This window comes from Dioscorea cayenensis, chromosome 13 (genome assembly GCF_009730915.1).
Source record: "Dioscorea cayenensis subsp. rotundata cultivar TDr96_F1 chromosome 13, TDr96_F1_v2_PseudoChromosome.rev07_lg8_w22 25.fasta, whole genome shotgun sequence".
Lineage (NCBI taxonomy): Eukaryota > Viridiplantae > Streptophyta > Magnoliopsida > Dioscoreales > Dioscoreaceae > Dioscorea > Dioscorea cayenensis.
The window spans coordinates 3,989,264-4,003,896 of NC_052483.1; the positions used below are offsets into that span (position 1 = coordinate 3,989,264).

The following is a 14,633-nucleotide window of genomic DNA, read 5'->3' on the forward strand; positions in this document are numbered from 1 at the left end:
ACACAAGACCTTGACGAAGAGACCTATCTCCGTCCTCGCCACCGGCACCACACACACAAAAAAGAAAAGAGAAGAAGAAAAGAGACAAGATCTCTCCCTCTTTCTTGATCCAAACGGAAATTTATTTTGGGAGAAACAAAGAGGTGACGGCTAGGGTTTGAAAACCTAATGAGGTACAAAAAATTAAGAGAAGAGAAAAAAAAATATTTAATAAAAAGGAAAGGTTTCTTTTCCTCTTCCGTAACCTCCACGCATGCAAAATAAATGAATTAAAAAAAAAAGAAAAAAATTGTGTGGGGCCCACACAACATGTATTATTGAGTAGGCATCTTTTAACATCAATCCAAAGACTTATTTTCTTCTTAAACATCAAGGTATATATTAATCTCTTGGATACACACTACACATCCTTCTCCACGCAAGGCACTAACACAAATAATTAATGAATAAATAAATATATAGATAAAGGGTGGCCTTTGGATTGATTTTGAGTATAATTTTTTTAAACTAGATAAACTACAAATTCTATTACAAGGTAACGGTAAGAAATCTAAGTAGAGATGGAACAAATAACTTATAATAGAATATGAACAATTGAAAATATTAATTTTTAATTAGTCATATTTTGCCACTAGTAAAATAAAGTGACCATTTGCTAATTTTTTGTAGCGGTTTCATGCACGATGAAGAACATTGTCAAGCGGTGCCTTATCAACCTCAAAATTAAATGTCAAGATATATTGGATCTCACTTAGACCCAAGTTCAGTTTAGGTTAAGACGGGTAGATAACTAGATTCAAGATTATCTGGACTTTGCCCTGTTCCATAATATGGGCCATAAAATTTGCTGTAGTCTGTCTAGATTTACAACCTTAAAACCAAGGCCCAACCAAGCACAACCAAACCCATCCAAATTAAAAAACTTTTTTTAATCAAATAAATAATAAATTATATAGAAAGATGTTCATAATAATATTAGTATCAAATTTAATGTTTACAAACTACAACATATTCAAATCCAAATAATGAAAATCAAAATATGTCCACATTCAAAACTATATATATATATATATATATATATATAAACTCCAATTCAAGTCTTTAATAAATCAAATAACTTGTTCCAAATCAAATTATTTCATACAAAAACAACAAAGTCACTTGCAATTGAAAACATGCAGAGAATTTTTTTTTTCATAGTCATTCAACTTGACATAGTCTTTATCAATCTCTAATCAATAGCATCTGTGCAAAATTGAACATAAATTCATAAAAATAGGCTAGTTAGAGGTTAGTCTCTTGATCACAAAACTATTTATACTTGTACAATTATTGCAGAAACATCATTTTCCTCATCACTAAGCCAGATGCTTCATCTTTCAGTTTTACTATTACTATTAAATAACAAATTAAGAAATCACAATATAATGATATCATAACAATACATCAAATTAAAAACGGTAAAAGATTCATCTACAAGAAAGCCTCTAGCATGCATAGAATCATCAAACAAGCAACGGTTTAAGCCTTTTTTTTTTTGTTTGAATGCACTCCTCAAATAGTGTTTTTTTGGTGATAAAAAGAGCTTAAACATCTGACTTATTAGAAAAAAAATAGCGAACAAAGCTCTCACAATACAACCAAAAAGAAAACAGAAAAAAAGAAGAAGAAATAGAAACAACAACAAACCAAAGTAGGAAGAAGAAAGAACAACCAAGACAAGAAAAAAGAAGGAACAACAAGAAATTAAAAGGAGAAACCATGATTATGAACAATTTTCTTAAGCCATCTAGTCAGATCCCTCCCTTGATGAAACAAAGATAACATGTGGAGAGAAATGCTATGTGACGCTAGTCTAGCTGCAATTAAACACCAACTCTTCGGAATGAGATGTATTCTAGGAAAGCCAATGTCTAAAATGATAAACTTTAGAAGATCTATAGCCTGACTGGCTCGTCAAGTAAACATAGAATCTGTGGTTTTAAGAGCTTCACAATTTACCTAATAAGATTAAATGCTTCAGTGTAATACTGCATTATAAGACTCCCAAATGGAATTTTCCAACAAGTGAAGAAACTTAGAACTTGGATTTGTCATCTACTGGTACTTCCAAAAGGCATCACAGCTGTTTCTTATCTCTAAGATCTCGACATTTTGAGGATGAAAATATGTATCACTTTCATGTGAGCTAGCACAACTCAAGGAATTGAAGTTTTAAATATGTAAAAAGCTAAAGCTCAGTGATGTAGAAAAGGGTCTTATATACAACTTACACAAACTAGGGGTGCTTGAGCTACAGCCTTTTGACTTTGTTCCAGCAAAATGCGTCTAAGGTTAAATGTAGGCAATATGAATAGGATAGACTTGCTTGTCAAATCTCTTATGTTTTTCAATCTACTATCAGAATCACCTACATGTTACATTCAGATAAAACAACTACATGAATTAGAATCCATTCATTTAGGATCTTTAAATTGCAAGAATCGTGTATGCATTGAAAAATTAAAACTAACTACATGTACCAAGTTAAAGGAAACAGTCGTAAATGGAAGTGAAAGTGACGTCAAGAAGCTACATTTGTGGGATCTCAATAACCTGAATAAGATCAAGTCCAATTGAGTGGAATCCATATGCTATGCCCAAAAGTTGTGAAACTTGTTTATAGACAAGTGCAAGAGTTTGAAAAATCTTTCTTAGATTTTGCACGTTAGCTTTTGCATCCTATGCTTCTCTTATGGCTCTTAACCACTTAGGTGACCAAAGATTGGGCCCTGCCTAGGGAGTCAAGGTCCCCTAAGTGGGCCTAACAACAAACTCTGATCAGGCTAGGCTACGTGAGTTTATACAATAAACTCTGTTTAGGCTAGTTAAGCTTCCCACTAGGCTTGACATACTCCAAACTCTGTTTTACTATACTGGTTGACCTTTCCATCTTTTGTCTTTTTCGCTTAAGGCCGCGATATCCATAAAAAAAACGTAAGAGTAATTTTAATAATTAAAGATGAAGGAGGAATAAAACATGAATAAAAAAATGTGCATTTCTCGTCAAGCAAGCCAAAACTTTCCAAAGAATAGTTCTAAAGAAAATATCACAAGTATCTCTGGCCTACCCTCTAAAATGGGTCCTCAAAGTTCGCCACATATCTACAAAGGGAGATAGGGAGGTTAGTGTGGACCCGACAATTATTATTGTTATTGTTATAGTTATAATAATAATAATAATAATAATAATAATAATAATAATTATTATTATTATTATTATTATTATTATTATAACTATAATAATAAGCTTTGTCAATAGCATGGAAAAGGTAGGTTTTTTGGAAAGATGACCATTGATGTAATGCAAAGGACTACTTGGGTTTTGATGGTCGAGAGATGGAGAAGAGAAGGAGAGTATTTAGGGCCCGTTTGGATTGCGGAATAGGAATGAGAAGGGGGGGAATGAGAAGAAGGGAGGAATGAGAATAAGAATAGGGGGAAAGAGGAGGATAATGATGAAGGTTTGGTTTGAGGGAATAAGGGTTAGGAATAGAAAAAAGTAAGAGAGAGATAGGATCAAAATTACATTTATATCATTTTGTATAAATAAAATCATTTGTATAAAATAATGAATTATTTTTAATAATAAAAATTTACCATTATTTATTATTAAACATTTAGAATATAATTATTTATTTTAATTTAATATGATCAAATAATTAAAATTAATATAATTAATTCACATATTTAATTAATATATTTAATTATAATAATTAATAATAATAAATAATAATAATAATAATAGTTAAAATATAATGATATTTAAATTAATTTATTATGTTAATCAATATATATATTATAACAATTTAAATTTTTAATTTAAATTATTATAATTAATTATTTAAAGTAAAAAAAATTTTATTAACATATAATTAATTAATAAAAATAAAAAAATCACTTATAAAAATAATTTAAATATGATTATTTTTAATAATTATTTATTTAAATTGTAATAATTAAATTTATTAATTAATTATATTAATTTTAAATATTAATTAAATATAAATAGAGGGGTAATATAGATATTTCTATGCTAAGGAGAGTCAAACCCCCCATTTTTTCAAGGAGTGCCACTCATCCACATGCATTAGTCCCATTACCATGAAAAGACACTATTTATGCCTTTCCTGGTTATCAAACATGGGTTAAAGATTCATGGGATGCATGTGATTCCCACTCCCAAGGAGACAATCCATGATCCAAACGGGTCCTTATAGATAGATGGAGAAGAGATAAGGGAAGTGTGATAAGTATTAGAATTTAAAGGGATATATGCACACGTGGAAAAAGAAAGTGAAGGGAAGCTGGAAAGTTGACTCGCCACGTCTGCTTCCCGTTAACACCGTTTGTTAGAAGGACTTGATTGGAAGAAAATAAATAGTTTAGGGATGCAATTGAAATTTTCTGAAGTTCAATAATCAAATTAGGAACAACACCATAGTTTAGGGACTATCTGGGTAGTTTACCCAAATTATATATTGCTTTAATTCGACACCTCACATGTCACACCCCGAACTCAGCCCGATAGTGGACAAACAACTGAGAACCCACAGGGCGGAAACCCTGCAGGCACGCAAATTAAGAACAACTTGGTGAGCTTTAAAAAGCCAATTAATCCACTAAAAACCAAAATACGGAGTTAACAGAGTTCAAAGATTTAAAGTAACATTATGTTACAAAACATGAACCAGATACATATATGTAAAGAAACTGAATCTCAAGTCCAAAACATTAAGGGTGTGTTTGATACGCAAAAAAAAATAAAGGACAGTACAGCACATCACAAACTCTCTTGTTTGTTTTGTAAATAAGCTTGGAGTACAACACAAGAAGTTGGTTGAGTATAGCACAAGTTGTTAAAAATCTTATCCCACCAAAACCATGGTACAACTTTTTAAGTGTTATACAACACAACCAAAAGACAATTTTGCCCCTAGTTAAAATTCAAATTACAACAATTGACCGCAACCCAATAAAAAATTTTGGAAATAAAAAAATTATTGATTATTTAGAAATTAAAAAGAATATATAATTATACCCTAATAATTTTACAAATTATAAAAAATTAAGTTATTACTATTAAAAATAGAAGAAATTTCAAAATATTTTGTCATGTTAATTTTTTTCCCAAAACAACAAAATATTATACAAAGGGTGTTATAGTAATTTTACAATTTTTAGTGCAGTACTTATGTAAATCAAATAGAAAATAGTACAAAATTTTTTGTGATGCCCACTAAATATCAAACAAAGAATAATATAAGCATTTGTGATGTACTTAGGTATTTGTATCGTGTCATGCTACTTGTGTTGTCCCTACGCGCGCACAAATCAAACGGACCCTAAGAAAATAAAAATATCGGCATCCAATAAACATTTTGCAAAATACATAAACAAAGAGAAGTGGTTTTCCAATCGTTTAAGTGTCTCCAATTTACTATGGCGATTTGTTTTTCCTCGGCGGTGCCCGAGTCAGAATATCAAACCCATTTGATTTACCTCGGTTGCCCGAGTCAGAAATAACAGACTCCATTTATTTTGCCTCTGTGGCCTGAGTTAGAAATTTAGAACCACTATTGTTTCGATGACGGTGTGGTGCGAAACTATAGTCTCAGTTATAGAGTTCATGTCGACATGGTCAATATTGACCCCTATTGACTAGGGTTAGAACATAGTTATAATTGGAAACTAACTTAATGCATAACAATAATTTTTGCAATATCCCATTTTGAGAAACTAACAAGTATTTTCAAAATAACCAAAAAAAAAATAATAAATAAACAAATAATAATAATAAAAATAAATAGATAAATAAATAATTAGACAAGTGAAATTGCAGTTGGCTGCTACTACAAGTGACAAAATTTAACAGAAACCCAAACTAAACATGCTTTTAAAGATAATTTAACAATTAACTAATAACTAAAACCTAAAAGAATTAGATTAGAACATCCAACCATTACAGTCTTAAGAAAAACTAATGAGCAGCATTAAGTTAAGGCCATTATTTGAAATAGTGCCCTGAGGTGACACACATTAAAAACACACTAATGAAAAGATTAAATAAGGCAGTCAAAAGAATGATGCTCAGACATATAATAACCCTCAAGCTTAACTGATGGTATCAGTTAACACCATCACAAAGGCTAATGCTTTAAGCATTGACGTTTGAACGTGGCATGATAGGTTGATGGAACTGGGAGTAACCCATGCAACTAATAACATATATAAATACATGTTAGCATGCAAGGTTAAGAAGACCAGTAAACAGAACAATAATATTTATTTCCAGAACACCAAAAGAAGAGCTTATCCATGCCAACATTTTAAAAACCTGGTAGGATCTCCAATGTAAATAAATGAAATAGAACAATTCAACAATGACAATAACCAAGCTCTTGTGAAATGAAAGATAAACCCCAAAGTTCACAAGATCCAATATATCAAAGCCTTAAACAATTTTTGCTCAAGAAGACGGCAGATAATACACAAGTACATAATTAAAATACATATACAACTGAAATTTATATATATATATATATATAACAAAATATAGTTGAAAACTATATGTGGAATTACTTACTTGGAATAGCTCCCACTTTAACCCACTCCCAAAGCCAAATCAACCCTTCTTGAGATATCCTATAAATAGCAACCAAATCTAAATGCTCAATGCCAAATTAAAAACCACAAAGCATTTGACTCACCAACAATGGCATGAACTAGTGAGAGCATCCTAAGCACTTCTTACTCAAAGAAAAGTAACTATTAGGCTAGGGAAGACATGTTGTCATAACAAGGAAGTGATAGACACAAGCTTGAATAAACATCTAAGGTTCACACAATCTTAAGGTAATTAGACTTGATGAAGAAATGAAGAAAATCTAACAACAAGGTCTCCAAGGCATTTCAACAAGCACCAGGTGTGCATGATCAAAGACCAAGTGTTAGCAATTTTTGACAATAACCATGCTGAGAATAATACATACATTCCAAGAACACACAAAGATAGAATTTAACCAAGCAAGGATTTTTCTAAGGCTTAGCACATGCTCAACCAACACAAGGTTTACAACTCATGACAAACATCACAATGCAACAAACAAAGCATGAGAGATAAGGCTTCAACAAAGCAAAACGAGAGCTTGCTTACACAAATAGCTATAGAGAAGAAGCCACTCCACTCTAGAGCTCTCTCTCCAACCTCCAACCAATCAAGTTCTCCAAAGTTGTAGCAAGATGAAGAAGAAGAATATGAAGAGAACCTTGGCCTCTTGAAGCTTGGAATTTTTAACATTTCCCATGCCAAGAAATGGTTTCATGGTGTGGCCAAGAGAGAGGGAGGCATGGTTGTGGGGGTGAAGTCCAACTAGGGGTGTAATTGATCGAGCTCGAGCCAAGCAGTGGTGAGCTCGAGCTTGAGCTCGACTGAAAATTCGGTACTCGATACTCGGCTCGAGCTCGACCGAGTATTCATTTTATAGCTCGAGCTCGACTCGGTACACAAATCGAGCTACTCGAGCTCGCTCAATTAGGCTCGAAAAGCTGAAAATGACTATAAACATTATGCTCGAGCTCAAACTTGACTCGAGCTCGAAAGTTTTTCCCCTTGAGTTTTATCAGATAAATCTAATATTATATATATACATACATGCTCGATTAGGCTCGCGAGCACTCGAGCCAAGTATCATAATACTCGAACTCGGCTCACTCGACTACTCGAGCTACTCGAGCTCGAGCTCGGCTCGACTGTAACCGAGCCGAGTTCGAGTTTTCGCCGAGTCGAGCCCGAGTAGCTTGCGAGTAGAGGTGTATCATTTACACCCCTAAGTCCAACCAAGAAATGGGCAAGATGGGGTGTTCTTTCTATAGTGGAGACAAGGCATGGTAGGGAGGAAAAAAAACAAAAGAAGCAAAGCATGGTTGACAATGCTTGACCATGCTTGACTAGTGTAGATCTCACATCACATTCAACTCTCTAAATCTCTATCCTCTTCTGTTTTAGCCTGAATGGATGGCAGTACTAGAGGTATTGTGTAATAAACCATCAAGTCAGTTTCCATATCTATAGTTACACTTAAGCAAGTTATTAGTTCTTAGACATTTCAAGTAAATATATCATAGTTTTATTTGGCCTGGCTGCAGTCATTGATGTGTTTGTTTACTTGAGCCATTTTCTTGTTATGCTTTAAAACCTTCAATTTTCTTTTTCTATGGATAATCTCATGATTCTCATATATATATATATATATATATGGTTTCCTTCCCATCCCAGGTGTAATGTATGCAACTTTGGAGAAATATTATGGGAACTTGCAACTCTGAGGGTGCCTTGGTTTGGTATGACTAGGGATGGCAAAACCCAATCCGCCCCGAAGTTCCCGCCCCGATCCGCCCCGGTTTTGAGCAGGGCGGGGCGGGTTTGGTATTTGCTTGCCCCGCCCCGATAATAATTAAATTTATTATAAATATTATATAATGTATGGGGTAAATGAAAATTTTTTTTTAATTTTCAATAAATTTCTTATGAGTTGTCTTTAAAAATATATGTTTTATAAATAAAATGTATTTTATAAATGTTTTTAAGAATTTTGGATATTTATTTGTAACTATAAGCAAGGCGGGAGATTTATGAAAAAAAAAGTGCCCCGCCGGTGCCCCGCTTATTACCATGTGGGGAGGGATGGTAGAGGCATGCCCCGCCCCGCCCGCCCCCGCCCCATTACCATCCCTAGGTATGAACCCAATCAAATGGGGTGGGTGTTTTTGAGGGAAAGAGCTCGTAGAGCTATTTTATTAAATAACAAAGAAAATACAAAGAGTTAGATTACAAACCAGGAAAAAACAAAACAAAGCAAACAAAACACAAAAATAGAAAACTACACACAAAGTAAATAAAACAAAACTAAACAAAACCATTAGATCTAAAAATCTTCATCAGTCATTTGGGAAGCTTCCTACCACTGTGAAACAGGGACACTTCATGGTGAGTAAGCCCATAGCAAGCTAGAGATTAAGGAGCTCGACTCCAGTTCCAAGGGATTGCATGAATTGCTGGATTACCCAACTCTGCCATTAGCTCAGACATATCTTGAAGGTGACAATTGTATCTCCAATCTTCAGACTCAGAGCCTCTCTGAATGACTTGAACAAGCTCTTTGCTGGTTAACAGGATGGTCTTGACCTTGATGTGTGGACTCTAGTTTAGCATGACTTGCGAAGCAAACTTGATAGCTTTGGTTGCAGCGTCCAGAGAAGATACAGCCGGGCAGCCACAGCTTCCTGAACAAAAGTTACTTGAGGTTGAATTGGTAAGAATAAAACTAAGGCCAGCTTTGGATAAATCTGCATTGAATATAAATGCAACAGTTAAGATAGGATAATCAGCCATGTTAAAATTACTCATAATGAAATTATTCTTCAAATGACACGTGGAAGAGAAGCAGAACTCCCTGACATACCCAATGGCTCTGTGCACTACATTATAGCAATTTATCTCTTCAATTTTGAAAATTTTACTGCACTTGGCTTTCCAAAGAAACCAAGTCATAGCAGCTATCACAGATTGTATAAAATTATCATTACCTGACAATTCATGATCCAACCAACTTCCAGAATACAACCCATCAGACAAATAAATAGCCTTACCAACAGTCGAGCAAGTGATGTTCCATACCTGTTGAGCCTTAAGGCAGTTGAGAAACAGATGTTCCACATTTTTCAGGAAAAAGATTACAGAAAGTACATAGAGTATTAGGCCCTAAATTTAATCGAAATAAATACTCATTAGTTTTCACAACATTGTGAAACAACAACCACATAAAATGCTTGACTCTAGGAGCAACTTTAAGACGCCATATTTTACCCCCAGCCCTCCCAATTATCACCTGAGCGATCTCTTTGATTAAAGAAAGAATAGATCATAGTGGAGATTTTAGTGCCTGAGGACTTCGGGTACCAGACCCAGTGGTTAGAATGCTCATAATCTATTTTGATCTGCCCAAGTATGTTAACATTAACATGATTTCCAAAAATTTCATGAAGTCTGGACAAATCCCAGTGAATATCAATAAGAAAATCAGCAATCTGTAAGTTTTCATAATCAATATCCATGTTTAGATAGGTAGGTTTAAGAGCAATTGGAATTTCAGAGTACCAAGGGTCATTCATAAAAGAAGTTATACCAGGATTGAATGAATGGACCCAAAGGAAAGGTCTTATAATATAAGCGTTGCGGTACAAACCTCTATAGAACCAAGAACATTTCCCAGGAATAGAACCTTTCCAAACATCAAAAACACCATACTTGGCCTCCAAAATTGAAGTCCAGAAGACATTATCCTTGTTAAGCATTCTAAAACATTTTTAGCCATATGAGATATTTTCGATATACCCAAGTTTCGAATTGATAAACCCCCCTCAGATCGGTTAAGAGTAATTTCATCCCAGCCAATTGAGTTGATGCCCTTTCGATTGCTATCCTTAGCCCAAAATAGGTCCCCTAGCAGCTTTAGAGATAGCATCTAGAATGGACTTAGGAACTGGGTAAACAGATAAATAGTATAGAGGGACAGTCATAATAGAGGAATTAATAAGAATGGTTTTCCCTGCATGGGATATTCTAGATTTCTTCCAAAAGGCTATTGACTTCTCAATCTTGTCAATCATTGATGAAAAACAAGAAAGTGCCAAACGCTTAGGAGAAATCAGAATACCCAAATACTTAACAGGAAATGAACCAACTTTAAACTCTAAGATTTTAGAGATTCTGCTGGAGAGGTGTTTATTAAAACGGTTAGGGAAAATGATTTCAGATTTAGACTTATTAACCCTTTGACCAGTGAGGTTCCCATAAAAAGAGAGACAGCTTTTAATATTCCTAGCAGACTTTCTAGAGGCCTCCGTAATAAGAATGATATCATCAGCATACATCAAATAGTTGAAGTTTCTGTTAAGAGTAGCATTAAAACCAGGAATTCTGTTAGATCTCAGGGCATAGTTAAGTATAGTGGTGAGATTTTGAGCAACCAATATGTAGAGATAAGGGGAAATAGAATCCCCTTGTCTGATACCCCTACTAGGAGAAAACCAAGGAGATGGGGACTTATTGATCAACAGAGCATAGGAAACTGTACTAATACAAGTTTTAATCCAACTGACCCAGCTGCTAGGGAAACCCATTTTAGTTAAAGTAGCAAGAATTGCAGACCAACTCAATGTGTCATAAGCTTTAGATACATCCAATTTAACCAACATCCTAGGGGGATAATGATCATTATCAATCGAATGGGCCACTTCCTGAAGAGTAATGATGTTATCAAAAGGAGTACGGCCATTAACAAAACCACATTGTTCAATACCAATTAAATTAGGGAGGATGAATCTTAAACGATTAGCAAGAATTTTCGAGATTACCATGTAACAAACATTGCATAAGGATATGGGGCGGTAATCTGCTGGGCTTTTGGGATTTGAGATTTTAGGAATTAGGGCAATGTAAGTCCTACCCCAAGTTCTAGGCAACACAAAGTGAGTAAAGAAATACCTGACCGCTGAGTACAGAGAGTCCCCAATCTCACTTCAATAGAAGCGATAGAACTCAACATTAAGCCCATTTGGTCCTGGGCTTTTACCAGTCGGAAGCGATTGGAGTGCATCAAATACTTCTTGCTTAGTAACTTCTTTAGTTAATTCTTCACCATCCTTGCTAGACTCTTGAGGAATTTCATTAGGAAGCATATTAAGAATATCTTGCATGGACCAATCATTCTGACCGTTCCACAGCTCAGAGAAAAAATTAATGAAAGTCCTATTAATATTTGAGTGGTCAGTATAACTAGAACCATCAGAATCCATGATGTTAGTGACCAAATTATAATGATTTTGATAACGAACAGAATTAAAGAAAAAGGATGAGTTGCTGTCACCATTCTGAACCCACAAGAGCCTAGCACGTTGAGCCCACTTAGTGTTATTCTGTCTATGAAGAGCAGATAAATTATTATACATAATAGAAAGGGACTGGGGGGAAAGATCATTACCTCCACCCAAACCATCCTTAGCTTCAGCTTCTAGAATCAAGGCCTCCAGGTTTGTTATACTTGAATCAATATCATGTAACCCTTTGGCCTTCCATTCCAAAAGCATGTGCCTAGTACCGGATAGAAGGTGAGAAAAAGCCTGCAAAGGGTTAGAGTGAGGGGAGAAATTCCAAGCATCCCTTAATCGCTTCATGGCAGCCAACAAGTTCAAGCCAGTAATTCTCAAAATGAAAAAGTTTTTTCCTACCAGTGTCTCTAGGAGTAACAGAGAAAAGAAGAGGATAATGATCAGACAGAAAATCTCGAAAGGTGAGTAACAAGACAAGCATCAAAGCAATTAGACCAAACCGGATTAATAAGCCAACGATCAAGTCGGGCCCATCTTCTGGCCAAACCCTACTGATTATTGCACCAAGTATAACAAGATCCTATAAAATTCACATCTAATAAATTATTAGTGGCAATAAACTCAGAGAAAACAGATGCTTTAGTTCTATAATAATGATGGGAGCCACCACGATGTTCCTCTTGGGAAATAACCGCATTAAAATCCCCCATGATAATCCAAGATAAATTTAACGAATTCATGCCAGAGAGTTCATACCAGAGAAGCCGTTGGTCTTGGATTGAGTTAGAGTTGTAAACAATGGAGATGATCCAATCCAAGGATTGGGCAGGAGTAACAACCAGATGAAGAGCATATCTAGATCTTATCAGAGGGGTGACAAAGCCAATCTTAATATCCCAAATGATGATGATGCCACCCGAATATCCTTCTACTAAGATCGCAGCCCATTTCCACTGAGACCTTAGTTTAGAGCAAAACCTCTGGAGTCTATCATCGTTGGACCTGGTTTCCACCAAACATATCATGATCGGCTTGTACTTTTTCATAAGATGAAAAACTCTGGAGGTAGTATCCCGGCTGGAAACACCTTTGCAGTTCCAACAAATTATCTTAGTGATTTCTGTAAACATGCTAAACTGAGTGGTAATCAGAAAAATAAAAATTAACAGGTATAAAAAAACACCATGATATAAGAGAAAATTCAAACAGACAGTAATCGAAAAGAAGAAAAATCAAAGCCCTTCCCCATCTGTGACTACTCTGCCCTTCTTATGGGACGACATCAGAGACTGACTGATCTTTCTAGATAAGACTTCTTTTCTATGATTACTTTGATACTGGACCAATGTCATTGAGTCTTCCGGTTCCATCGTTTCCATATTTTCCTTTTCTTCTGACACAGCACCAACACTATCCTCAGAGTCACTCATCACCTGATCAGACTCACTGGAAGCATGAGAGGAGGGCTGCAGCGCCAAAGACACTCTTTCAACAACCAACCTATGGGCCTCCGATAAACCTCCTTCCCCTAATCCTTCACTCAGGTTTTCAGATGTTCTGAGTATTGGCGGAGAAATAGGAGGTTCCAGAGACGAAGAGGTGATTACCTCTTTACCCTTGGACGAGACAAAAGGAGCATGCTTCACAGCTGTGTCTGGGGAAACTGGACCCTTGGGACTTGGAAGTCTCACTAGCACCAAAATCACCTCCGTAGCCGTTGCAAGACAGACATCAGAAGGCGTGCCTATCACTGGTTCAGAGACCAAAGTGGATGTTAAATCAGAGCACGTTCCTTGGGGTGGAGAAAATAATTCCTTTTCAGGAAAAGGGGTCGTCTCAGCATTAATTCCTTTAGGGACCTGTACCCTAGCCTCAGCCGAACCGGCCCGGCCTCTCAACGAGCTACTACCACGCGTCACACATGCATCAGTATGTATGGAATGCGAGACGTCGGACAGATGGGATCCGCGGTCACATGAGTTCGCATGCGCTGCATGTGATCCTGAGCCCCCGAGACCACCGGCACCCCCGCGACCTCCACCGCGCCCTCGTCTCAGAGAAACCAACATCCAGGGCCCATAGTCCGATTTCGAGAGCTCCTCCGACATCCCATTTCTATCCGAGGCATTCGCCAGCATAGGATCCAGATCTGCCTCCATGCCCTCGCTCATGACGTCAGACTCCTTCCTGACCTCTTTCCATTGCTGGCCAAACTGGCTGTTGCAATGGGGTGGAGAGGGGTGTCCCGAACCTTTAGAGCTCCGGCGGTTGCAGTGATTAGAACCATGGCCAACGCACCCGCATTTATAACAAAAGGTTGGCAGTCGCTCATAAAGCAGCACGACGAAAACACGGTGTTCATCATCTCCAATCCAGAATCCTTGCTTCAATGTCATTGCTAGGTCAATTTCAATGCATATTCTAGCGAACTTAGACCTGGACAGGGAAAAAGTAACATCATCAATCTTAAGCAAACGACCAAAAGTAGTAGCTATAGTTTCAAGTGATTCCCCGTCCCAGAACTCGACGGGGAGGTTATGCAGTTGAACCCATATAGAGGGCCGGACCCACATGGGTGCCAGCCCGGGCTGGCCGGCCGGAAAACTTTAGAAAAACCGTGTCCAATAATATTTTTTTATATGAATATTAATGTTTAATAATATTTTGTTTGTGTTTAATTAATATTTAATGGGTATGTGCTT

The 14,633-nt window shown here is 36.0% G+C and overlaps 1 long non-coding RNA gene across 1 annotated transcript; it reads right to left on the bottom strand.

The window, feature by feature from the left end:
• Positions 1–4,481: 4,481 nt before the first annotated feature.
• Positions 4,482–7,381, bottom strand: LOC120274472. Its single transcript, XR_005540937.1, has 3 exons — positions 7,196–7,381; positions 6,626–6,684; positions 4,482–4,605 (listed from the first exon to the last, which is right to left on the bottom strand). It is a non-coding gene; the product is annotated as an uncharacterized LOC120274472 (long non-coding RNA).
• Between the last annotated feature and the right edge of the window lie 7,252 nt (positions 7,382–14,633).